Raw genomic sequence first — 26,114 nt, forward strand, 5'->3', positions numbered from 1 at the left:
GTTTGCTCTGACTATTTCATTACCATAGTATCCAGGTCCCTCACAATTCCCAATGGTAGTCCGAGCTCTCTGAAGTTGCCTTGCTTAGCTAACGTTCTATCTTGCCACTTACAGTCTCCAGAACAAACACAAAACACTGCTCCTGACACTTTCTGTCTTGCACAAACACATTCATGTTAACAACCTTTTAAAAAAAGCCCTCTCCTTTAGGCTCTGCTCCTGTCACAAACACAGTAATGCTTACAAATGCCTCAGAGTCCCAAGGACTCTTTCTCTGTTCATTCACACAGTCCTCCAGGAGAGAGATCAATTTTCTTTGTTCCTGGCTTCCTATCAGACCCACAATAGGAGGTTACCTTACTTAATCCAAGCGGACCACAGCCTGTACCCTTGTCCAAACCATGGACCTCGGGCAAACTCCAAGATCAGGTTGTGGCCTTGTCTTCCTTGAAGTTGATGTTCCTGCCACCAACACACCTTTCCCTCTGTACACTACTCTGCCTGACCCAGACAATCAACCATCCCCTTGGTCAGCAGTGCAACAAACCAACTGCTTGCACAAAAGACTTTGACACAAACATGGTTACTTAGCATACAACCCCATTTGTAACTACTGTATGGGTTCACCTTACAAACAGGCCTCTACCCATAGTTCCACAGCCTTACCCTACTATGAGTTTTGGCTGACCCTCTGCAGAGGTTCAGTCTGTATTAACAAATTCCCTGATCAGTCAGGGACACAGTCAAGACACAGTCCCAGAGTCTCAATCACCAATTGTTGGCACTGGAACTGGTCTTAGTCCCAGAGTCACTGTCCTGGCAGAGTCGCCAACTGTTGGCATTGGATTGAGGTGATGATCCAGATACCTTATTCCAGGTGGACCCAATCCCTCAGATTGACCATGACCCCTCTATTCAATGATAGGCAAATTTTGATACACAGTGATAACATAAGAATAATTCAAATAATTTTATATCTACCAGTCCTAGAGCTGTCACAGAGTCAAGGTACATCTGGCCAGTGCATGAGCTTCACTCTGAGGTTCTTTCTTGAGTGTCAGATGTCAGCAGCCTGGAAGTCAAAGGTCGATGTCCCTGCCCCCTGTGGGGTGAGTGAGATGGGTTGGTGGTGTGACCTCTGTCTATGGTGGCCTCGGGTTCCCCTCTCGGGGACTCTTTGCTGCTCTGAAATCCCTCCTTTTGTATTCTTTCTCCTGACTGATGATCCTCCATTTCTGGGCATTGCTGATTGGTCTCCCTATGGTAGTCATACTGTCCATGTTGTGTCCTGTCAGCATATTTGTTTGTTTCACAACCCATCACATGCACACATATCTTAATTTGGGCATTTACTGGTCTCCAGTAAATGCCCAAATTAAGTACATGGCATCCACCAAAGCCAGAAATCCCAATGGCTCTGCAGTTCGGCACTGTGACCTAGTACCAATGCTATAGAGTCCCTTATCTCTGTTTGGGTACACCGTTCATGTTATGAAACAGTGTGGTACATGTCTTTAATTTCCCAGCTTGTGTGTCTGCTGGCTTCAGACACAGTGGGCCTTAAAGGAAACTTTGTCACAAACAGGCTTTTTGAAACCAATTAACCCTTGCCATTCCCCTGGACCATTGTTCTAAAACATACCTATTTAACCTGCAAGCCAATTCCTAAAATCAAACCCCTAAATACCATTTTCTAGCCATCAGCTAAGCAGTTAAAGATTCTTGGGTGATAGGTACCATATAAATGCAAAAAAGCCATAATTATAAATACAGTTCTCTCAGCAAACTGGGAAAGTTACTTTATATATAGAATTGTTACACTAGAGTGACTGAAAAAATACAATTATTTTCTAGTGGCATTCTTTTCCAGTGAATGATCCTTACAAACAATATACACTTTTTATGAGAGCATTAACTTTTCTAAAAGTGAGTGTGCTTCATATTGCTTTCTAATATATATTTTAAGTCTCAAAGAGGCTTCTGGCAAGAATGATATTAAAAGTTATACCCACTCCATTAATAACTGTAAAGTTTTTGTTGAATGGGTTTGAGATGAGTGAGCACAGAGCTGGTGCACTCTACAGCATTCTGTACCCCAAATAAATAAGGGATAGCTACACATGAGTTACACTGAAAGAATTACCCATGTAGTAGAGCACCGGAATGGTGTGGATCTCAACATACAAAACTGCAACCACACAAAATGAAGCCTCAAATTTTCCATTGAAAGAAAAAAAATCAACACTGTTAATTGTTACATTCAAATGTTATAAAATACAAAAACCCCAAAACCTAGATCTTATATAAATTGTAGAATGTAGAATGAAATAATTTAAATCAATAAGATAACACCATCACTGATAATTTAGCATTTGCTCCCCCCTTACTGTCAAGCACAGCTCAGCTCTGGCTCAGGCTGGATTCTCTCCCATACACAAAGTACAGGAAAACTCTATCCCCTGCCTGGCCAATCATCAGTGCCACCACTAGTGCATGACCCATCGAGGGCTGTGCTTCCATGTTCTGTTCTGGGAGGAAACAGAGCTCAAGCTCTAACAGTAAGGGGAGAGGGGAGGATGGGAAGAGTCAGAGACTATGGGGAGTGAGGAAGAAAAGGCAGAGAATGTGGGGTGTGGGGGAAGGGCCAGAGATTGTGGGGAATGGGGGGAAGAGGGGAAGGCTGGGCAGGGGGGGCAGGAAGGATGCAGGGGGAAGAAATGGAGGGACACAGGGCAAGAGGGACATTGACCCCCTCCCCCCAGCCAACTGCTTTCCCTGCTGCAGCAGTGTGGGGAGGAAGAGGAGGGGACAAATTCCAGGCACCCCTCTGATAATTAGATTCTATACCTGGAAAATTATAACAAATGTATAAATTGTCCATATATGGAATCAAAGTATTGGGGGATCGTCTTAAACCCATAGTTGACTTATATTTGAGTAAATACAGTAACATCTAACAGACCAGGCCCTTATTGTGCAGTAAGCACGCGGTAAGCTTGCTACAGCCATAACCAAACAGATGCTCAGGGCACAGAGTGCAGTAAATATGGCAGATCCCACTCTGGATAGATGTGGTATAAGACTTCATGGGGCTTTGAAGCACCCTGCTCACTCCCCTCCCAGGACAGCACTCTAGCCTCAGTCAGAGCTCTTGTGGTCTGCCCAAGCTTTGGGCGAGCACTTCTTCTGGGCTGTTACTGACAAGACTCAGTGAAGCCTCTATCCCCAGCACCCACGTCTTCCCTCCAGCTAGCATAGATCCATCCACACAAAGAAAATTGCTTATTGCTGAATTTCTCTTATTGCATATTATCATGGGTGCAGCTGAGCAAATGCTGAATGTGCTTCAGCTGGTATTTTGTCTTTTCTCACAGTTAACCTATCTTAAGAACTGATTAATCTGCAATGATTTCTGGAAGTTCCCTAATGGACATGAGGCTTTTGGTATAAAATCATGTTTAATTCCTGGCTATTTAAAATGGTTCAGAATGGCATTGAGATGCAAATACCCTCTAACCCCAGCCTCTACCGAGGTACTTAATAGTTCTGTAACACTGTTAAATTGTATTAGGCAGACAAGGTTCTTTGGGTGAATCTGATATCTTTCATTAAACCAACTTAAATAGTTGGGGAAAAAATTATTTTATTTTTGCAAGTTTTCAGGTTTAAAAACCATTCATCTTTGCAGTTTGGTGTGTGCTCTTCCATGCAAAATTTTTTTCCAACTATTTAAGTTGGTCTAATAAAAGATATCAGATTCACCCAAAGAACCTTGTCTGCCTATGTCCTTAGACCAACATGGCTACAACCTACACCCCCGTTAAATTGTATTATGCTTTTCAAATGCTGTTACAAATTCCCTGGCATAGACAGGAATCCCAACTCTTCTTAGTATAAATATACTTGAACATGTCCAAAATATATAGCATTACACTTAAACATGCGAATATGTAACATCAGCATTTCCCAACTTGTTTGGGGAAACCAAATGTATGTGTTAAATGTAGGCTATGAAAAGCACTTACATTGCCTAGGATGTTGGACCAGAATGAAATCCATGAGTCCAGACCACAGACTCCAAGTCCCAGAAACCTTGGATGCATTCAGAAGCCTATAAAGAAGCAAAGAGTGTTTCTCTGTTCTCATGTCTTAAAGCCAATTTCTAATAATCCTGGTCACTTTAGTAATGGTTTGGAACCATGTGCACTTGACAGAAATCTGGTTCAGAAAGTCTGTTACAGAGTTTAAGGTAGGCTGTTAGGACTCCCACAGATATAGATGTAAGGCATCTCTGGGAACTCTTGTTTTTGTCAAGCTCCCAAATTGTTTGTTTTATTAGTTACCATTTTACAGTTGTTGCTTTTCCTGGTGTAGTGGGACCTAGGCTGAAGGGTCACACCAGGGTGCTACCAGGGTGTCACACTCTCAATAGGTGTTTAGTCCCCTTATCTATATCTTGCCTCTTATGACTTGTTGTAAATGAGAAGAATATCAGGAGGTGGTACCTCACACTGGGATGTGTGGAGATAGGTGCAGGTCTTGGTGTCTGGGCATATTCTGTGAAGTTCTGCCTCCCCTACACCCCATCCCTTTCCACTCAGGTGTTCTGGTGATAGTCTTGGGCTAGGTGCCTGGTCCCCTAGGTGCCCGCCATCACATGAAAGAAGAAAGGTCCAATGTGGAAAAAAAAACCCCAGAACAATCTGAGACCAAAGTGACCTGGCCCTGTTACTCTGACAAGCGTTTACCACCAATGATGTCCATACCATACAGAAATTAATAAAGCAATACAACATAAACAGTCATGTCTGTTCTTCATTCATGGGCCTAGCTTCACCCTTGAAGTATAGGTCAGCCTTCTAGGGAGGCTAAAGCTCTTCAAGGGTTGATCCCAATTGTAAGCCTGATTCACAGGGCTGGCCTAACAACCCCTGTAGATGACTGGGGGCCACAGGCAATATGAACTACCATGAGGCCCTGGCAGGTACCTAGCATCCAGTGTCTGCAAGGCCATCAGGTTCCTGTCATGGGAGCAAAAGTCAGGCTGGCCTCTGGTGAGGCATCCTTGGCTCTGGTAGAGAGACACAATGTATTTCGGTCCCTATGCCAGCACCTCCCCACTCCTGGGACTGGGACCCCTCTATAATGGAAGTTCCAGGTTGATCTGAGCCAACCCAGACCCCTACAGGGCTCATCACTGCCTGCATCTGTGGCTCTCAGGCTTTAGGTGGTGTCATTCACTCTGCTGCCTGTTCTCAGTCCTGCTTGGACTCTGGGCCTGTGTGGAGCCCTGCTTCTTGCTCCCAGCCCTGCCTGGGGGGTGGGCATGCAGGGAGTGCATCACCTGCTGTTTTTCTGCTCTGCCTGGGGGGTGAGCATGATTTTCTGGGGAAATACAATAAAAATAAAAGGAAACTGTATGGTGACATGCTGCTTGCCTGTAGGCCTACTTTTTGCCACCAGGGTGGCATGAGATCCTGCTGGTTGTGGAGCACCCCAGTGGCCATTATTCTGGTAAGTGCAGGGTCAGGCCAGGTCCCTACTATACTAGCTATATGAATAATCATTTTCAATGTTCTTGCTAGCCTTAATGTAGTGTTCCTTTCTTAGATCAACTCAAAATTTAGGGGGAAAAAACACTCTGGGACACCTAGTGTATGACGTCTCCCTTAAGAAACACCTCACATTCTTCAATGGGAGGAGAGGAAACACTATCCCCACATTCCTAATCTGGTACCTGCAAAAGAAGCATTGATTTTATTTTCCTTTCTGAACCCAGTATATCCCCTAAAATATGTATAGAATTAAGGAAGCCAAGAGATAAACAGGGTCAGCTTCCTGATGCCCTAGTGAGTGGAGGCAATCAGGTTGTCCCCATTTGCCAGTTTCTGCCCCAGAAAGAATGACTTAGGATCACCAGGTATTTTGCTCACTGGTTAGCACTACAGATGAAAGGGACTTGAGGGTCATGGTTGACCACAAGATGAACATGAGCCTTTAGTGTGATGCTGCAGGTAGTAAAGCAAGCAAAACACTGGCTTGCATCCATAGATGCTTCTCAAGCAAATCCCAGGACATCATTCTCCCACTGTACTCAGCCTTGGTGAGGCCGCAGCTGGAGTACTGCATCCAGTTTTGGGCTCCACAATTCAAAAAGGATGTGGAGAAGCTTGAGAAGGTGCAGAGAAGAGCCACGCACATGATTAGAGGTCAGGAAAACAGCCCTTATGATGAGAGGCTGAGAGCCATGGGGCTCTTCAGCCTGGAAAAGTATAGGTTCAGGGATGATCTGGTAGCCACCTATAAGTTTATCAGGGGAGCTTATCAGTATCTGGGGGAACGTCTGTTCACCAGAGCCCCCAAGGAATGACAAGATTGAACGGTCACAAACTCCACTGTGACCGATTCAGGCTGGACATAAGAAAGAACTTCTTCACTGTCCAAGCCCCCAAGGTTTGGAATAGATTGCCACTGGAGGCGGTTCAAGCACCTACTTTGAATGCCTTCAAGACACATTTGGATGCTTATCTTGCTGGGATCCTATGATCCCTGCTGACTTCCTGTCCTTGGAGCAGGGAGCCGGACTTGATGATCTTCCAGGGTCCCTTCCAGCCCAAATGTCTAATCTATGAAATCTATGAAATATTCCATCAGTTCTTTTTGGCTAATTAGCTAGCACACTAACATTAGCAGCCAGTAGGAGGTATTGCATGTCTGAATGACAGGCAGCATGGCCACTACCTGCAGAGCCAGCACAATACATTGTTTTTTACCAAGAAATACTTAGAAGGTATTCAAAGGTGCTGCCTGTTTACACACAAGGCAGTAACACTCCCGTCGTATGCTTTCTGAAGTGGTCTAATAGCCCAGTGAACTTGAAGGTGGGGAGCGGTTAAGTTTATCACACAATCTTTCAGTTACATGCAAGTTGTTGAAATGTAGTAATACTTAAATGTGAAATTTTCTACATACCTCAAGGTACCAGGCGTGGCTCATGAATGCTGAGATGGTGGGGTGGATGCAGCGTCCCACGGGAACATTGTGGGTGTGGAATCCCCCGTGCACTCATCAGTGGACCTAGAGGTGGACCAGAAGTAATTCTGGTCCATTTCTAGGTCCATCACTGAGCATGCGAGAGACCCCCCTGTGAGGGGGGGTCCCCCACATGCTCTGTAGTGGACCCAGAAGTGGACCAGAAGTACTTCTGGTCCACTTCTGGGTATGCCACTGAGCACACGGGGGACCACCCCCCACGCTCCCATCTGCCCCACCATCTCAGCATTCACAAGCCATGCCTGGTACCTCAAGGTACGTAGAAAAAACATATAAAGCTATGTCTATGACTGAATCATCAGATAGCTCTGAACATCTCTGAATCAAATCGAAGGGTTCCAATTCAATTCAGAAAGATTAATGGGTCTCCTGATTCAATTCAGATTAGGAGATTCATCCACTGAATTGGGCCGAATATCCTCCAAATTGAATCAGCAACTGAAGCTTCGCATAGTCCTAGTATTTATCCCTTGATTTCAAGTGGAGCATGATTGGGTCTTTGTACTGTACTGTTTGGTCTATAATGTATATCTCAAGCCAGATGTTTTGTCTCTTGCAATGAATTAGACAAACAGCCTGACCTGGGGAAAATCCCATCTGCAGTTGAATAATCATTGAGAGAGAGACAAGAAGTACAGGGAGCCATGGCTGTTCTTACACGCCAGTGCATTGCACCAGTACCCCCAATAGCAGTGAAGTGGATGCTGAACTGGTATGACCTGCAAGATTCAATGTCAGTTCTCTCCACACTTCTCCTGATCAGTCAGACCCCATGTGTGGATGCTGTACAACCTGTGATGGTAAGGTTCACCTCAGCTCCATGTGACTTCAATGGGGACCCAGGCACCAAAGGGGTAAGGGAAGGCAGGAAAATGAAGGGGGAGCAAGAATGCCAAAACCACCACAGGCCACCCCCTGAGTTCATAGCCCTCTCTCAGGCCATTATGGCTGAGAAGCCAACAAAGGGGTTGTGGCTGGGGCAGGGAAGTGGCGGGTGAACCACCTGATTTGTCAGCCTTTCCTCATATGGCCTCTAATCATATGAGTGGCTCTTTTCTAGACTCTTTCAAGCTTCTCCACATCCTTCTTGAAGTTCGGTGGCCAGAACTGGACACAGTACTTTAGTTGCAGCCTCAGCAATTCCAAGTTGAGCATGAGAATAACTTCCTTAGTTTTGCTTGAGATGCATTGGTTGATGCATGCCAGCATATTATTTGCTCTGTTAACTGTAGCATCACATTGATGGTTCATAGTCATTTTATGGTCAATTATGACCCCCAGGTCCCTTTTGGATGCAGTACTAGTTAGTGTAGCACCACCAAACCTGTAAATTATTTTGTTGCAGATTTTTCCTCCCCAGATGGAACATTTTACACTTCTCAATGTTGAACAGCATCAGGTTCTGGTTCACCCATCTGGCTAATTTGCCAAGGTCCACCTGGATTGTCAGCCTATCCTGATGCATCACTGCACTTCCCCTCAGCTTAGTGTCATCAGCGAACTTTGCCAGTGTGCTTTTCATCCCCACATCCAAATTACTGATGAAGATGTTGAAAAGCACTGATCCAAGTACTGAATCCTGGGGGACCTTCCACCAAGTCAACACAGATCCATCTATTAGTATTCTCTGGGTCTGCCCCTGCAGCCAGTTTCCCACCCAACTGAACATTGAATTATTGTGTGTATACATTGAGACATGTACATACACAAACATACACATATAAGCGCACACACACACACAAAACCCAGGTGACTGAGACACACACACATACACACGCACACAGAACCCATTCATTCAGAAGACACATACACACAACCCAGGTGTCCGGGACACACAAACACATATACACACAGATCCCAGGCATCCCAGACAGATACTCACACACAGCAGGCATCTGGGGTGCGTGCGCGTGTGCACACGTACAGCAGGGACGTCCAAGGCATACACATAATGCAGACATCTGGGGCATGTTAATGCATGCAAACACATACAAACACACAGAACCTGGGCATCCAACACACCCACACAAATACGTGGTGGCGCAGGGTGTGTTGGGTGGCCATGTATGGGACAGCTGACTGGTGGGTTGCAGCCATGAGGACACATGACATGACAAACTGCTGCCTCATCAGGTCCAGGTGGGTGACCAGGATGTCCCCCAGCCTCCAGCAAGACTCACACAGGGTGACCAGCAGGATTTGCCAAAGCTTCTGGATCTCCCTGATTGCTTGGGTGCAAAGGCTAAGAAATGAAGCCACAAGCAAATCAGAACAGGAGGGGGCTGGGGGTGGGATTCCATGCCCATCAGCCAACCATGGGTAGCTTGTCTGTTTGTCTCTATTCAGGAGTCTTTGGCAGCCCAGGGAGACTGTGGAGCACACTGGGAGTTGTGCGAGCATCCCCACTATCTGCTGGGCTTGACCCATGATGGAAGGCTCTGAGCCCAACCCCACTAAAGGGTGAAAGTGTATTTTGTTTGCTTACAACCTAACATTGGGTACTTAGGGTGTTTATACACATGCTCCGGGAGTGGGGGGAGGGCACTTTAATTAGAGCAGCTCTGAAAACCACTCTCATTAAAGCGCCTGAAGTGTCATGTTCCATACTGGTACACTGAACATACAGTGCCCACCTATATTTCCATGCCTGGATTCAAGGTTTAGATAGCCCCCACAGGAAGATAGTCCAAGTTACAACCTAACCTTAAGAAAGATATTCTAGGCCTCATTCTTTCAATGAACTCCTACAATGGAAATAAGGTCCAGAATCTAGAATGGAGGTGATAAGGCAATCATTATATAGCCTCTTGAATTGCTTTTGCACTACGAACATACATGGTGTTGTTCTTATACTCTTGTATTATAAAATGTTTTCCTAGACAAAGTGTTTTTAAAGTAAATTGCTAATGAGAAATAATGAAATGCTGAAATTTCTTCCTTCCTTCCGCAATTTCTTATTTAAGGCACCCCCAACATTAACTTATTCCCTTCAGAGTCATAGGACAGAGTCTGGCTTACTAACTTCCTGCCTAATGGATCTTTCTACACAAATTGGGCTTATACAGTTTTATTTTTCCCTAGGGGGAATATTGTTGGATTATGAATATTTTTTGTTCTTTATCTATTATTTACATAGCAAAACATTCCTATTTTTTTCTTTTCTTTCTGAAAATATAGTTATTCCTGGAATCAGTGAAAGGATTTTGTTAGTGTAATAAATGAACATTTACTGTACTATACTCAAGCCAGTATTACTGAACTTCATGTAGATGTATGACAAATTATGATTTAAAATCTAATTTCGATTTGTGTAATTGATATAGACATTCCATTTCAGAAAGCACATGATTTTTAAGTCTGCATCTAAGAAGTATATGAAGCCAGCATCAAAAGTCAATATGCATTTTTCTTGATCCATAAGGACTATTTCATCCAGAATGTTCTTCTGTGCTTCTGTCAGCATTGGGATCTGCTCATAACAAAATGCGAATTTCCTGTAAAATTTTATTACAGCTAGTAACAATAATTATTTGAATTTAGCACCTTGATCCAGCAAAACTCAAAATGTATTTAATATTGACAGCATCCATGAGAGATGGTAAAAAATTAACATATGTTTGATAAATGGGCAAACTGAGGATGTATTGATGACTTGCCAAGGATTATACAAAGTATCCAACAGGGAGCTAGCACAGTATGCCATGGCTGAAAGCCGGATCTCATTAAAGTCAATAAGAACCACCAACTGACTGCAACTGAGCTAGTAATGAAAGTAAGTTTCTTTCCTTTAATATTATAACACTTACTGTCTAAGCATTGCAATACTGGTAGATTATCCCACTAATGAAGTGGTTCTCAACTGGGGTGCTGATGCTGAAAGACCCCCCTTGGAGGTCCTGCAATGCAGTACCCAGGTAAAACTGTCCCATACGCAGAACTGCAGCCCATGCATGCTCCTCCTGCTTTAGAGTTCCCTGATAAGCGTGCAGAGAGCACACTTGTGCTGCAGCTCTTCCCAGTCCCAGAAAGAGAGGCCTATGGAATAGTTCCACCTACCCTGTGCCTCTCTGTTTCCAGGAGACACTGAGCAGGATTGTGCACTGCCTGCTTTAGGCTGAACAGAGAACCCTAATGCAGGAGGAGTGTACACATGTCACAGCCCTTTCCAGTCTGACTTACCTGGTAGCAGCCCCTGTTTGACAAGCAACGAGGTAAGCTGAGCATAGCAGTTATCAGCTGCGGGAAACACCACATTCAACAAAGTTGTGGAGGGGTGCCATGATGCTGAAAGGTTGTTCTAGCGAGTCACAGTTTTGCTTCTTGTGTATGTATGTGTGTGCATGTGTGTACTAGGGGGATTGGAAAGAAAGCAGAGGGCCCAGGGAGCAGGTAGGGCAGAGTGTCCATAGGTTTCACCGGCCTAGGAGTGGGGCCATGGGTCAGGAAGGGCCAAAAACCAAGAAAGGCCACAGCTGGATACCGGTGGGTCTCAATTGGCCTAGGAATGGAGCCAGAGTGTAAGGACAAGGAGCAACGGACGTGAGGGCCACAGCTGGAAACCAAGGGGGCCAGAGTGCCTATAGCACAGAGAGGGACTGGTATAAGAATGAAAAGAACCTGTAAGACCAGTTATAAATATAATTTGAGTAGTAGGTGTGACATCTGTGAAATATCGGTGTGGGTACTGGAAAGGACAGACCACTTAGTTAACCCTAAGGTGATGAGCATGGGCACCTGTATTCATGAGTGTGAGACCAGGCTTGAGGAGCCCTGAGGCAACCTCCCTTTTTCTAAAAGATAAATACATCAAGGTGTGGCAGTGGTGGATGTGGTCCAAAACATGAGAGCCCCCCTGAGCATGCGCACACTTATTGGAAGTGGGAAGGTTCTAGAATAGGTGAACTTTCCACCTTGATGATGTCAGTGACCCACTGACATCTGGGGAACCTGAGCAGTAGCTTGTGTGGTCCAGTTAAGTGGTGTGTGCTGTACCTGAGCGCCAAGAGCACCATCGTAGGGTGTTGTGTGCACGTACGATCGGTGAGAAGAATGATGTCATTTTGGTGTGATTTTGGTGAGTATTTAAGGAATCCTGAGGCGTGATTTGGTGCACAAATGGAATATGGACGCTCGAGAGTACTTGAGATCTGAGCGGTGTGTGAGTTTATTTGGTTGGTGATCATACCTGCATGTCTGAGGTGTATGAGCAGTAACTGTAGCAGTGAGAGAGGGGTGACCTATCGGATTGTATTATAATTGGATACTTTACCTTAAAAGTGTTATTGGATCAGGACCTCAATCATCTATTGGACTGGTAATTATCACCCTTCCCTCCCTCTCGGTCTGAGGCCCCCTGAGGGAAAAGACTGAGGGCCTGACTGTCGCTCCAGCTCAATGAGCCTGTGAAGGCTCTGCTGCCACCCTTAACTGTCCCTGGCAGGTCTGGCTGTGGTGCATTGCAGTTAATCAGTGTATATAGTTCATGCTTGATGTAATGTACATTTCCTACCGTTAATCTAGTTTTTGTTATGATTGTGAGCTTATAATATACTTTTGAATTTTATTGGAGCCTTGTGTATTTATACAGTATATGAGACTGAGTTGTAGCTCTATGTATATCCCTGACCCCAAAATCCACCCCTAACAGAGATAACACACTGGCTGTCTGAGGAGGCCTAACAAACCTCCACCCCTTAGATTTCTCATAGGTGTCCAGTGTCCGGGACACCCAGCAGTGTCCACCTTTCAGCAGGAAAATGGAAGGAAAGATTGCTCATAGAGGACAAGGCCTAAGGAGATTCCAGGGGTTCCACAGCCACCCCTGGGGCAGGACCCTGTTATAGTGATATATATTTTTAATGCATTCAGGAATAAAAACAAGCCTTTGTGTGTGCAGTAGAAGTGGTAGGCATAGTTCACAAAGAATAATTCTCATACTGATTCAGATATCAACTCTTATGTACTTGTTTTAAAAGAATACAGTCAGTACAATAGCATATGGCCAAATGGAGTTGTATCAATACAAGTGGAAGGGATCTGTAGCACACAGGGTGATCTGAAAATAAATTGGTCACAAGTCTTGTTTATCAAATGTATCTGCTCCACCCTGTTGTAGTAGAAGGTGCTGCAAGAGGAATATGATTTCAAGAAAGATTTGGCAGTGGAGAAAGGAGGCTAGTGCCCCATTTGGTATGGTGGACTATTGACAAAAGTTTAGAGAATTATGAGTATAATATATATGAGGGATTTATATTATTTCCCCAAAGGGAAAATTTAGCTGAGTTAGGTGTCTTATGTGAGCCAAGTAAGTCACTTTGTGATTCAGATGCCTAAGAAAGGTCTCACTGCCAGGTAAACACCTTGGTGGCACAGTAGAATTTCACTCTAAGTGATCTGACAGATCAGATACGTTCACCATTTTGCCATCCTAAAGAAATAAATGAGCTAAGTGCAACAGAATGTGAATGTTCAGAGCACACTTTATCAGACTGCAAATTCACAAATACCATTTTCAGAAAAGTAGTGCACATTATTGATTGTAAATTCTCTGGTTCCCCAGTTTGATAACCAGGCAGCATCCCATGACTACTTCTGTGTTATTCCTACACTTATCAGTCTCTCCATGAGAAACCATAGTCAGTCCAGAGGCATAGCTGGCCAGTGCCAGCTGCTGCGGTTCTCATTGCAGCAGTGCAATGAACTGTCCCTGCAGTCTCAGCTATTTTTTGCAAGGAAAGTAGCATCTGGGGCTTCTGCCCCTGTTGTCCCCTCCTTCCCCTGCTTAGTAGTGTTCCTGGGTCAATCACACTCACAGACAGAAGTAATAGTGATATGTTGGCATTAAATTAGTGCTGCCTTATAAGGAAATATAAATTCATGTAATAAGTTGACTCTGATCATTAAACATTTATATAGCCATTGGCTTTTGAAATCATTGCTACCATAGTTATTTTTTTCACAAGGAATCCAGAAATGGTACAGCTGTTTGGCTTACAACAACAGCTGAGTTATTTAGGCAAACAGCTCTTTATCACACTTTCTGTCTTTGTTTTTCAGAGCAAGTTTTGAAAAATATTGATCAGTTGTTACTGAAGGATAATCCTATATGTTAGATCTCATTGTATGTTATATCTTATAGTGCAAGCAGGCAGCCTGTGACTTCTGATTGACTTAGCTTATCCCTGTTTTTCAGAACAAACTTAGCAATAGTTATCCTATATTTTAAAAGAGTATAAAAATCCTCCAAAATATACATACCATCCTATGAAATAATTTTCATTTCAGCTCCTGACTTTGTTAAAAGCCCCACAATGCAGCCAACTAATGACTCATGACATCTGGAGAAGAGGAGACTGAGGAGGGATATGATTAGTCTTTAAATACCCAAAGTCCAGTTATAAAGAGGATGGCGATACACTTTTCCCTGTGGCTGTAGAGGACAGGACTAGGAACAGTGGCCACAAGCTGCAGCAAAGGAAATTCATGTTGGAGATTAGGAAGAACTTTCTGACTATAAAGGTGGTTAAGCATTGGAACAAGGAAGTTTTGGAATCTCCATCCTTGAAGTCTTCAAGAGCAGGTTACTCAGACACTTTCCTTGGATAGTTTAGTCATGGACAATCCTGCCTTGAGCAGAGGGCTGGACCAGATGACCTCATGAGGTCCCTTCTAGCTCTAATCTCCTATGACCCTATGATATCCTCTTAAACTAAGTCATCACATTAGATGGTTATGCTTTGCTGTATATCGTCTAAATGTTGTTTTGATTTTTCTAACTAATGCAATTTAGGTTGAAATTTGACCTTACTTAAACTGTTGCAAACCAAGAATAATTCCACTGAAATTAACAGAATTTAGGCATTGCAGGCATTTGGGAATCCAAACAGGATTCCTAGAGGGAGTGCCTGACAGGTGACAATTCCATTTCCTTAGAAACACAGTAAAGCAAAAAGTAAACTTACCATGTTTCCTATTTTGTTTTTCCAATCTCATTTATATACATTATTTCCTTGCTTTCATCATAGAGTTAGGGTGAAGACTGGTTATTTGTAATAGAACATAAGAAAATGCAAGGTCCTTATAATGATGGAAAACCATTAAAATACAATAAACCTCTATTAAAGTAAGGTTCATGTTTTTCTTGCCCTTTTATTTTCATCAGCTCTACAGAGCTGGATTGGAATGTAATTTATATTAGTGATAAACTTAATATGATTTTCTAGCATTACTACTGGTTATTTAAAATGAATTGATATGAGCTTCTCTTTTGTACCATAGAAAAGGTTTCTGTTAGCTGAACATTTACAAAACCCAAAGAATGAGTTATACTGGTACCTTTCTGAGCCATTGGAGGCAACACAGAGAGATCTTTAGATCTCTAGCTGTTCAGAAACTTTCCTCTTTCTAATTTAGAACCAGTTTGGGAAAAGGCCTTGTCCTTGCACACTGGTTCTTGAATGGAACATTCTCCCTTTGAACTATGGTACTGATCCTTTGGGACCCAAAAATGTGTCCTCCTCCCAAGGTTCCTTAAATCCTAGTTTCCATAACAAAGGGACACAAGATCTGCCTGGGAATTGGTAACTCAGGGGCCCAGAGGATTTCCTAAAGGAAAAAAGGCAGGACAGCTACACTCCAAATCTAAAGGACGTAATAGCACAATCTCTCAAAAGTGAGCTGCTAGTGTGTTGAGAAAACTCCCTTAAAGAGTACTCTTATCCCACATAACAGGATTTCTTATTTTGTGCTGTAAACTTTTCTTTGCACTAAGTGGCCCAAATAAAAGAAGGCCTTTATGGGAAGACTTAATTTTGTGATGTCTCTTTAAAATAAACAACCAGATCCTCTTTCCCAAAAGAGGTATTTCTTCCTTGCCAGAAAATGGTCTCCTGTTGTTCACAGGAAGGATTGTGCAATTGAGCTCAGCTACACTCCCAAATCATATTAAACCAATAACAAACCTGTTGCCATTTCAAAGAAGACTGTGATTTTTCTAATTTCCCTTTGTCCCATAAGGAAAATGTCTTTATGAGCACCTGGTAAACTTTCTTTAATGAGACTTTGTTCCTGCCAAAGCTGTTTCTACCATTCCCAGCACTGTAGCATTTTTTTTCCCCAAAGCACAGGCTAGGTTGGTCTTAAATTCCAAAGGACAATGCTCGCAACACTGGAGAGGTGGCAAATATCTGAGACGGGAGGAAAAGAAAAGAGTAACTAAGAAAGTAAAACATAAGTAATTTGTCAGGAGGAGAAGTAAATATACCTAAAGTAATGTAGCTACTGAACAAAAATGTAAGAGTTCTGTAGATGACTGATGTAGATGGAGACATGAATATCAAATTAAAAGACTTTAAAAAATATGAAGGTGGAATATCAGACTATCTCAAAGCTTACAACAGTAAAACTAGAAATGTGTTTAAGACAATGGTTCTTAACCTTTTTAGACTCAAGGCCCCATTGTAAGATTTCAGAAAACACATAAAGCCCAAGAGGGGAGACAGGGACCATCTTCTCACTCTCAGTCTGTACCTGAAGGGGAAAATGAAACTCTCGCCTCTGTGGCTGCTTTCCTAGGGATTCACGCACTAGGGACCAGAGCCCCCTGACCCTACAGTCTCTCCCACTGGTCCTGGGAGTGTATGAGGAGCTGGAAAGCATGGCTCTGCATTCACTCAGTCACCTGCCTGCTGCAGAGCATGGCACTCAGTGCCCAGTGCTATGGTGCCCCTTGTCCTCAGGGCTTTGCGGTGGGAGAGGGGAGAAGTGAGCACTACACTTACCTCCTCACAAAGGGGCTGGGCATCACAGCACCCTTACAGGGATCTCACAATACCCTGGGGTACTATGGCAGCCCTGTTGAGCATCACTGAACTAAGGCAAAAGAATACAGGAGTTTCAAAATATTAGAAGCAGTTTGGAGAAGAAGAGAAGAGAAAAGAACAGCATGGTAGATTAAAGAATCTAGTTTAATCCTACGAACTTCTTGTTTTTTTCTGCCAATATGCATTACTGCTGATGAAGATCTCTTCTGCCTTTATTTAGCCTATTCTGAAGTCCTTCCTGTTTGATATGATCATAATAATGATAATGATACGGAAAATGACTCATATCAGTGATTTTGGGGCCTTTAACTTCATGTTGCAAAGCTAATTATTCTATAGAAGTTATTTATATTTCTAAAATTGCTTGCCGATTATCAACATTTACAAGCAAAATGTGTTCTGCTGGAATATGTATGAACAGAAGGGCAGAAAAGGGTAGTCCTAACTTTCCATTCAAGGTGCTCTCCCAACTCTATAGATGATAGATGAGATTTTCAGAAGTGCCTAAGGGAGTTAAGTCTCAATTAGAAGTCAGTAGGAGTTGGCTGACTAAATTACTGAAATACTTTTGAAACTCTCATTGTTTAAAAAAACCCAACTTCTCTTGGCTGTTAATCCTCTAGGAATAATAACAAATGATGGCAAAGTGCGGGAAGCATGAGGATTTCCTTTTGGAGGGTTTGTATAAAAAAGTAGTCTCCCTGAATTTCCCTGTCACCAAAGTGTTAGGTAGAGGGCAGCAAAACTGCATAGAGCTTTAACTGCATACTGTGCATAGCTAGAAATAACAACCTTCTAATGCAGGCAGTTATCTCAAGTTTCAACACTCTCTCTCAGGATCTACTTGTATATACAGCAGAGAGAATAGAAGTTCCACCACTCTGGAAAAGGAAAAAGAAAGCACTTTGTAGAACTAAGAGCCAGCTGAAATGATTATCTACTCCCTAGAGTTTCTGAAGAGACCTACACTATGAAGTAATGGTGAGGCCACCAACTCATTAGTGATCAAATAAACACACTTCAAAGGGTATTTTTAGAAACTGTCATGCTGAGATAGATTTGAACATAAAGGTGACAGACCTCATTATCCACTACCATCATCTTGACTTATCCAGTCCCATATAAAAAAAATAAAGGAAAGAAAAATAAAATCTATTTGTGCCTGTAGACATAGAGGGACGATGTTCCAACGCATCACAGCAGACTCAATTAATTAATGTTAATTAGCTTGCTTCAATAGCCTCTGCGTCTCATGTATCAGTGTCCCCACATTTAAAAATGGCGGCAGGGGTGCTTTAACTAGAGTTTGTTCAATGAGCTTTAGTTAAAGCATCCCTGCTGCCACTTTGAACTGCAGGGGTGATAATACACAAGATGCTGTGGGTGTTTTAATTAGAGCGGATCTCAGAGCCGCTCTAATTAAAGCACTCTCCTACACCCCCAGAGTATGTGTAAAAACACCCAATATGGTAGAAAATAGGTGAGAGACTTAAAATGGTAAAATGTAGGCTTCAGTTTCACATTCTAGCTGCACAGCTGATATTAAGGCCCCCTCTACACATGCAGGTAAAGGCACAATGGGATCTAATGCATAATTCATGCAGGATTTGGATCCTGGGCTCCCCCTGCACTGGCAAGAAACTAGCTCCCACAGCTGGGTGCCCCATGCACCCCAGTTGAGGTACTCCTAACCACAGGGCCTCCTCATGTACCCCTGGGCCAGGAGGATCACATGAAACCCCCAGGGCAGGAGGATTACTGCAACAATCCCCCCACCCCAGGTTTGTGGGAAACCTCCAGGGCTGGAAGATCACCACGGGCATGATCCTACCACCCTGGGGTTTCCCCATACCCCTGGAGTGGGAAGATCACCCCTGCAGTGATCCTCTGGTCCTGGGCTTTCTGTACCCCTGGGGAAGACGAATTGTCCCTGTGGCAATCCTCCCATCCTGGGGTTTCACACATCCCTGTGGCTAGGAGATCTCCACAATAGTGATCCTCCCACCCTGGTGATTTGCCAGATGGCACACTGAGGGGACCCAGTCTCCACAGCTGCGGGGTGCTGCCAGGACCCAGAGTCCACAGCTGCTGGGCCTGAGAGTTCTCAGGAGTCGTGGGACTCACTGCCCCAGGTAGGCAAGGTGCACCCCTATGGTTGGAAGCCCACAGCTGATGGGGCTCCCAGACACTGGGGAGACCCTGCTACATTTACAAATTGAAGCCTGAAAGCAACCAGCTATAAAGTTAGTGTACATTTTTGAGATCTAACTGGTTGGAGATTTTTATTGTATGATACCTACTTTGCACATGTAGCTGGTCTCAAGGTATTTGCACAATTAATCAGTTAATTGTGCAATACCTGTAACATGTAGAGGAGGCCTCAGAGTACTTACTACTCTCAGTAAAAGGACTCTCATAAACATGTGGCACAAAAATCCTAAATTTCTTATTTGAAGATGGGACCACTTCTTACAACTTCTAGACAAGATATAATAGATACATACTGCACCTGGGAAACAAAAAAGGAGACAGCTGTCCCCAAAATATTATTATTTCACTATCATTTGTCCAAGCAAATTAAATTCATTCTGAAAATATGTTGTTTCAGCCCAGTTGTGAACAACTTAAAATTAGGCCTAATAGTTGTCATCTTCCTGCAGCAAAATAAAAAATATGGATTTGCCAGGCCATTTTATCCAGCTGGTTCTAAGCACATAAACAAAAGATATCATTGCAGCTGATTAATTTTTCTAACGTCTATAAACAAAACCCTGCTAACCACCCCAATCCAAGCACAGTTCCTTATATAATGAAGAACATAATAGCTCCTGAGAAATGTCTAACCAATTCCACAAGCAGGAACAACAAACAACAAAAATTGATAGATTGGAATCATCCCACACTGCAAACATTCATCAATTTTCTGCTGAATTGGATGTCAAGGGACAAAAAAATCAGTGAATCACCATGTGAGTAGCTAAAGTACAGAATGAACAATTTGCTCAATTATGTGTGGGCATCCTCCCTGTTTTCTTTGCCACTGATGTTTCTGTTGTCAAAATTTATCCTGTACATGATACAATATTTATAGACATATTTCCAGATGGAAAAAGGACTAGAAGGCACATCGACTGGTGCTAAAAATAAGTAGTGAAGATAGGGTTAGGAATTATTTATTGCCCAGCTCTGGAAAACGTTGTATTTGATGCACATCTCTAAATACATGTATATAAATGTTCCTGGTATCCTAAATCAATCCAAACTATTACAAATAGGTAGGCAGTCTTATTTCTGTAATCCTTAAGTTTCCCCCATGTGAGGCACCTTTTCTGGTCCTGAGGTGAGAATGGAGCTTTGCACAATGATTGTTGAAGGATTTCATGCCAAAACCTGTCCTTTGGTCCCATCTGTGTCATGCCTGATAGAGAAGAATGGGAAAAAAGAAGAGATAACAATTGACAAAGACTGACAAGTTCTTGCTTTCTCTTATGTAAGCCCTTGTATCACCTCTGCTCAAAAACAAGTCAGAGAATAACAATGGTCTGGCCACTATCTATAATTCTATATGGTTAAGATTGTGGATAATTGTATGGCAAGACAACACTCAGAAAACCTAGATCTCTGTTTTCTTGACCCTTTCAGACAGGTTACCAATCAGGGTACCCCACAGTAATTTCACGATCCCCATTTATAGATGATCTCTTCTGATGATAGATCTAGAATCTATACTACTATAGTTAGTTTGTTTGCCTTAGATAATGTTCAGCATGAGATGAATTTGACTCACCTGATACTCCTAGGAATTGTTCATTAGTGATTTAATTATTTTCTTGCATAGTCATTTTTTACTATATTTCTTTTTTCGAGAGTAGGGTTCTTCATTGTGTTGCCACTTCTATTCAATGCACACAGTCCTCTAGGAAGCAGGTGTGAATTCAGGTGTGTTTTGTTCTTTGATGATATCCCCGCCTTACCTCTTTATCCTGATCTACCCAGTACAGTCAAGAGCTGTATTTGTGTGTATCTATCTTCTTTCTCTCTCAGTGTCGCGAACCCCCTCCCTCCCCTTCCCCCACTTCCCCTCCCCCACCACCAGACTTAGTTGGCTAACACTGTATTTTCTGTAACCTACTTGTGATCCCCTCCTCACCCCCATCCCTCTTACGTTAGTCCCTCGCTTGGGTGATCTGTATTTCCCTACTGGCTTTGTCATCTTTTTGGATTCATAATTCTAAACATCTACTAATAAAATTCAATCCATTGGGGATTGAGGGCTAGCTGTCTTTGGCTCCATCCAAACAAGAGGGAAGTAGGGCTAGTAAACCAAATGATACAATCATCTATCAGCAGAGTTCATAATCTGACTGCACATATGTAACACATGTCCACTGACAATAGCTGTATTAATTAATACCAACTATTAATCTAACACCAACTATTAATTAATTAATTAATTAATAGTTGGTGTTAAAAGTGATCTGGTAGAAAAGTGCTAAGCATGTTCCAAAATACCTTGTTTCCAAATCTTTGTTTGCTGAAGGTAGTGTAAATATTTTTGTAAATGTCAACCTTACTGTTGGCATAGCAGCTGCAGAAGCTAAAGTATCAGGAATTCAAAATTCAGAATCTGGGAGATTGGCAGTTACTATTGCATCTGCATTTGTGACTTAAAATGAATTATTGTTATGGTGCTTACATATCATTATTCATCATGCTTTACCTGATGTCTTACCTCAGGGCTGTCCAACTTTTGAGTGGCTTGGGTCAGCATCTCAGGCCTCTGGGTCCCCCACACCACATGGGCCATGTGGGCTTGCCTCACTATGTGGACAGCGCAAATCCCCTTCCTGCACAGACCATGGGCTCCCTAATCCCCTGTGTACTCAACTGGCCCATCCTGCCCCCCAGGGATAGAGGTAAGAAATAGAAGCTCAAGAAAGGGACAGCCAAGAGACCCTGGCAGTAGCACCAGGAGCAATGGAGCGGGGGCAGAGGGGGGAGTCACATCTAGGCAGGAGCCCACAAGCTGGTCATTAAGCCCTCATAGACTGCATGAAATTGATGGGCCACCAGTTGGACATCCCTGTTTTACCTGATAGGATTTTAGTCACTTATCTCAAGCCAATTATGTAACATGAAACCTTTGTTAAGACTTTAAGCAGAATTATTAGAACAAACAACAACAAGAAACCTAAAGCAACTCCAGCTTATACAAATTGAAATTCTGAGAAGGTTATTATCAGTGTATAGACTTCAGTAAGGAACTAGACCAACTAAAAAAAAAAAAACACCGATTGAGGGGGGAAATGGCAGATAATTTATATGCTTATTATTATTTAAATTTCAGAGCTGGCTGAGTAGTAGAAAAATTATCTGTGGCAACTTACTTCTAAAACTGTTCATTTTAAAAAATGATGGGCACCTATACACATGATGGATCTGTGCTCCATGTGCTAATTAGCTAATCGAGTCTGCTGAGAGTCTGTTAGAGCATTCTAATTAGTGTGCTCCAGCAGCCTCTGAGTCACGTGTACTCAGCGTCCCCACATTTCAAAATGGTGGCGGGGGAGCTTTTACTAAAACTCGTCAAACACGTTGCCATTTTGATGCACAGGACACTGAATGCATGTGACCCTGCGAGTGCTTTAGAGTGGATCTGAGAACTGCTCTAATTAAAGTGCCTCGCCTACTCTGGAGCACAGGTATAGATGACCAATGTAATTATTATTAAAACAAAGCAAAAAGAGTATGGCATGTAAAAGTAAGGTGAGGACGGTGATTTCATACTTGTTAATGGGCAGTTTATTGCTACAGAAATTATTATAATATATTCCCCGTTACAATAGTATATTTTTTAGTTGTACATACTGGTAATTGCAAGTGTATTAATAATGTTATCGCTAAACAAAACTCCACTCTGTTCTAATTATCCAAATATAATATTCTAGAGCATAGGGTGAGCTAAATCTAGTCCTGGTATAAATTGGGTATGACCATACTGAGGTCAGTGAACTTGTAGCATGGATGGTTTTGATTCTAAGGATCTGGATGACTTAGCATACCTCCATAATTTTTTGTGAGGACAGAGAAGGACTATAAAGAACGCATACTTAGATATTGGATATCTTGCTACTCCTGAGTTCCAAGAATAATAGATAACAGTATACATACTTGGGCTTAGCAACTACAGAGGAGGAAATATTCTGGAAATTTGGAAGTAATGAAACCTGCCATATCTCCAGTGCATCCTGGAAGTATCCCAAGTAAGAAGAAACAAATTTAAATATATCAGAAAAAAGTCTGAATCGTTAATATTTTTCAGAGACAGTCAAGTTAGGAAACAGTTGCCCAGACTCAATCAACATCCAAGACATTTGAAACCCAAACAAAGCAGACCCAGTTGCATGGACCACGGTATGCTAGACATTTTGGCATCATAGAATGATTTAAAGTACTGATTTTAAAAACCCTTTGGACCAATCATTATTAATGGCAAAAGAGTTTCAGCATCTATAATTATCCATGCTTCAGCATCCAGCTCCGTTAGGAGTTTTTTTAGATTTCTTTGGATTTTACAGTTCATCAGCAGGCTTATCAGCCTATAAGATTCAAAGAATGCAAATTCCCATAACTACAATCAGTATCAGACGAACAGCTCCAAATGATTTGCAAGATGAAGGGATAAACTGACTCTGGCATAGGTCTTATTAAAGAAGAACATCTGGAAGAAGGATTTTTGTGTTCCTGCAACCTCCGCACTTCTAGGAAGGCCGGAAATGGACTGCATAGTTTGAAAAATGGAGAAAGGACCTAGTCTATGTGACCACAATGGTTCTGATTCAAGACATCTTTTTTATCAGCCACTGCTTGTGCAACTGCTACAGAGCACATAACAAAAGCTAGTATTGTAGTAAAAACTCAGTTAAGAGATGATGGAAGTATCTCCTCCTACTTTGCAGTGGTCTTTACTAATGCACGGACATAAGAATGTTTTTTGATGGAAAAATATTTTGGTTGCCTAAGCTTGTTATCACAGTAGAAGTGTTATCACAGTAACTCGGACACTGTTTCCCCCATATGCATAAAGACAGCTCCCTAAAAGAATCATAAAGTCACTACATTATCCTCCCTCAGATCTGTCTTTCTGCTTCACCTCTGTTGTAGTATGATTAAGATTCTGCCAGTTGATCCTTGTTAGTTGAATTATGATCTACAACTAATGCTTACTGTGCAAAATATGTTCATTTCATACCTGTCTCATTCTTCCCACTAGTTTATTTTACACAACTACAGCATCTTATCAGATAGCTAAGTGAATATTTTGGAGCAATGGGAACTTTATTTGTTATATCTTCATAACACCTCACATACTGGGGTCCTTATCTCTTAGGGTAGGTACAGACATTCAAAAAGCCTAAAGCGATGTCAGTCTAAGTTACATGGGTTTCTGTAAGTGGTGTAGTTTAGATCGATAGACATCTGTGAATAATTCTAATGACTTCAGGAGAATGATATGCAAATTAAATTGGTCCCCTAGTACTGAAATTTAAAAATTATTTTAAGAAGGTATGAATGGTTTGCATGGATTCTCTCTCATTTTTGCACTTCAGATTTCTAAATCTCACTCATATTAGAGTTATTTGCAATGAGAAAGAGAAACATGACTTAGTCCTATAAGTTGCCACCCTTCCTCAATTTAAGGAGCTCACCATTTTAACTGTAACTGAAGTCTATATCCAGTGATGACTTTTTGTGCTCTTGGCAGCTGAATCTGTTGAGGCTGCAACAGTAGCCAGGACGGGAGCAGTGGCCACCATTCTTTTGTTCCCTCAAAATTGGCACCTAGGGCTCCTGCCTCACTCATCCACTCCTAGTTATGCTACCTTTTGTAACTGTAAGTACATTTACCCTATTACTAAAAATAAGAAGTGTCAGAATTTGGGTCTTTATAAGGAAATACATTCTGCTTTGCATTATGTGAAGCTATCAGCAGATTTTTGCTTTCAAAGATCTGAACAAAATTTGACCAATGGATAAGTATGTTTTGTTTTCTCAGTGGTTTTGATTATTTTAGTACATGTTTTTTTTAATCTGTGCTGTCCGTGTGAGGAAGCAAGGAGTATGGCCTGTAGTGTTTTTTCTTGCGTTTCATTTCAGCAAATTAATTTGCTATGGCTGTTGATGAAATAACAAGCCTCAGTGATCAAGCAATTCTGATGACAAGGAAACAAACATGGGATTCATGTCTTTTTAGTTTGGAATGGAACCAGCATTTGAAAGCTGTTCGCTGGGTTTTTGAAGAAAGCTGCTGATGTGGAAAGGTTGTGTTGTGATCAACTTAGCAGAAATCCTTTTAACAGATAACATTATACCACCAGAGTTGTCTAGATAAAATATAGAACTGAACTTTTTTAACATGAGTAATATTTCAGAAATATCTATTTGAAATGGCACTGTTATTCTAGTAAATATTTTGTTACAGTTCAATGGACATCACTGTATATTAAGTATTCCTAAACCTATCACAGAGTGTTATCGAGAATAAAAGTGTTCATATATTTAGAAAAAAGATCTTTTTGAAGATAGTGCTGACTATTAGCTTTGACATTGTTATTAATAGCTTTAAAGTCATGTGGAAAAATATTTCCATTTAAGATATCTCTTCTATTATCGTTTGTTTAGTCAAAATGTTAAACAGAGAATTTTTGACCAACCCAACTGGTGGAGTTATAAATGTCTATATCCATATTTAGGAACTAAAATCAAGCTAACTTTCTAAGTGCTGAGCATTTACTTAGGAAACAATCCTTTAATCTCATCTGTAGGCACCCAAATTGAGTATTATGACCATGTTCCAAAAATACTCCTTTGAGCCATACTCCAAAACAAGAAGGAAATCCTCACAACAACATCAAATACACAATTTTGTTTGTGCTTACAAATACTTATTTTTTAAAAATTCACATATTTAAAGCCAAATATCAAGAACGACTCCATATTTGAAGGCAAAGAAGTTCCTTTGACAAGGCAATTAACATAAGCATAAGTTTCTTACTGGGGGAATTTAAAAGTTTCCCCATACTTAAGTTTCAACACCAATACAACCCCTGATGCATAAGGTTCATAAGCATTTTCTTTATCTCCTTTCTAAAGGCCTCCTGCAAGAAGTTAGACAGCATATTGGAAATGTTCATATATATGTGATTGTTTATGGAATTTTAAAAAGAAACATGTATAGAA

This window comes from Alligator mississippiensis, chromosome 1 (assembly GCF_030867095.1).
Source record: "Alligator mississippiensis isolate rAllMis1 chromosome 1, rAllMis1, whole genome shotgun sequence".
NCBI classification, from domain to species: domain Eukaryota; kingdom Metazoa; phylum Chordata; order Crocodylia; family Alligatoridae; genus Alligator; species Alligator mississippiensis.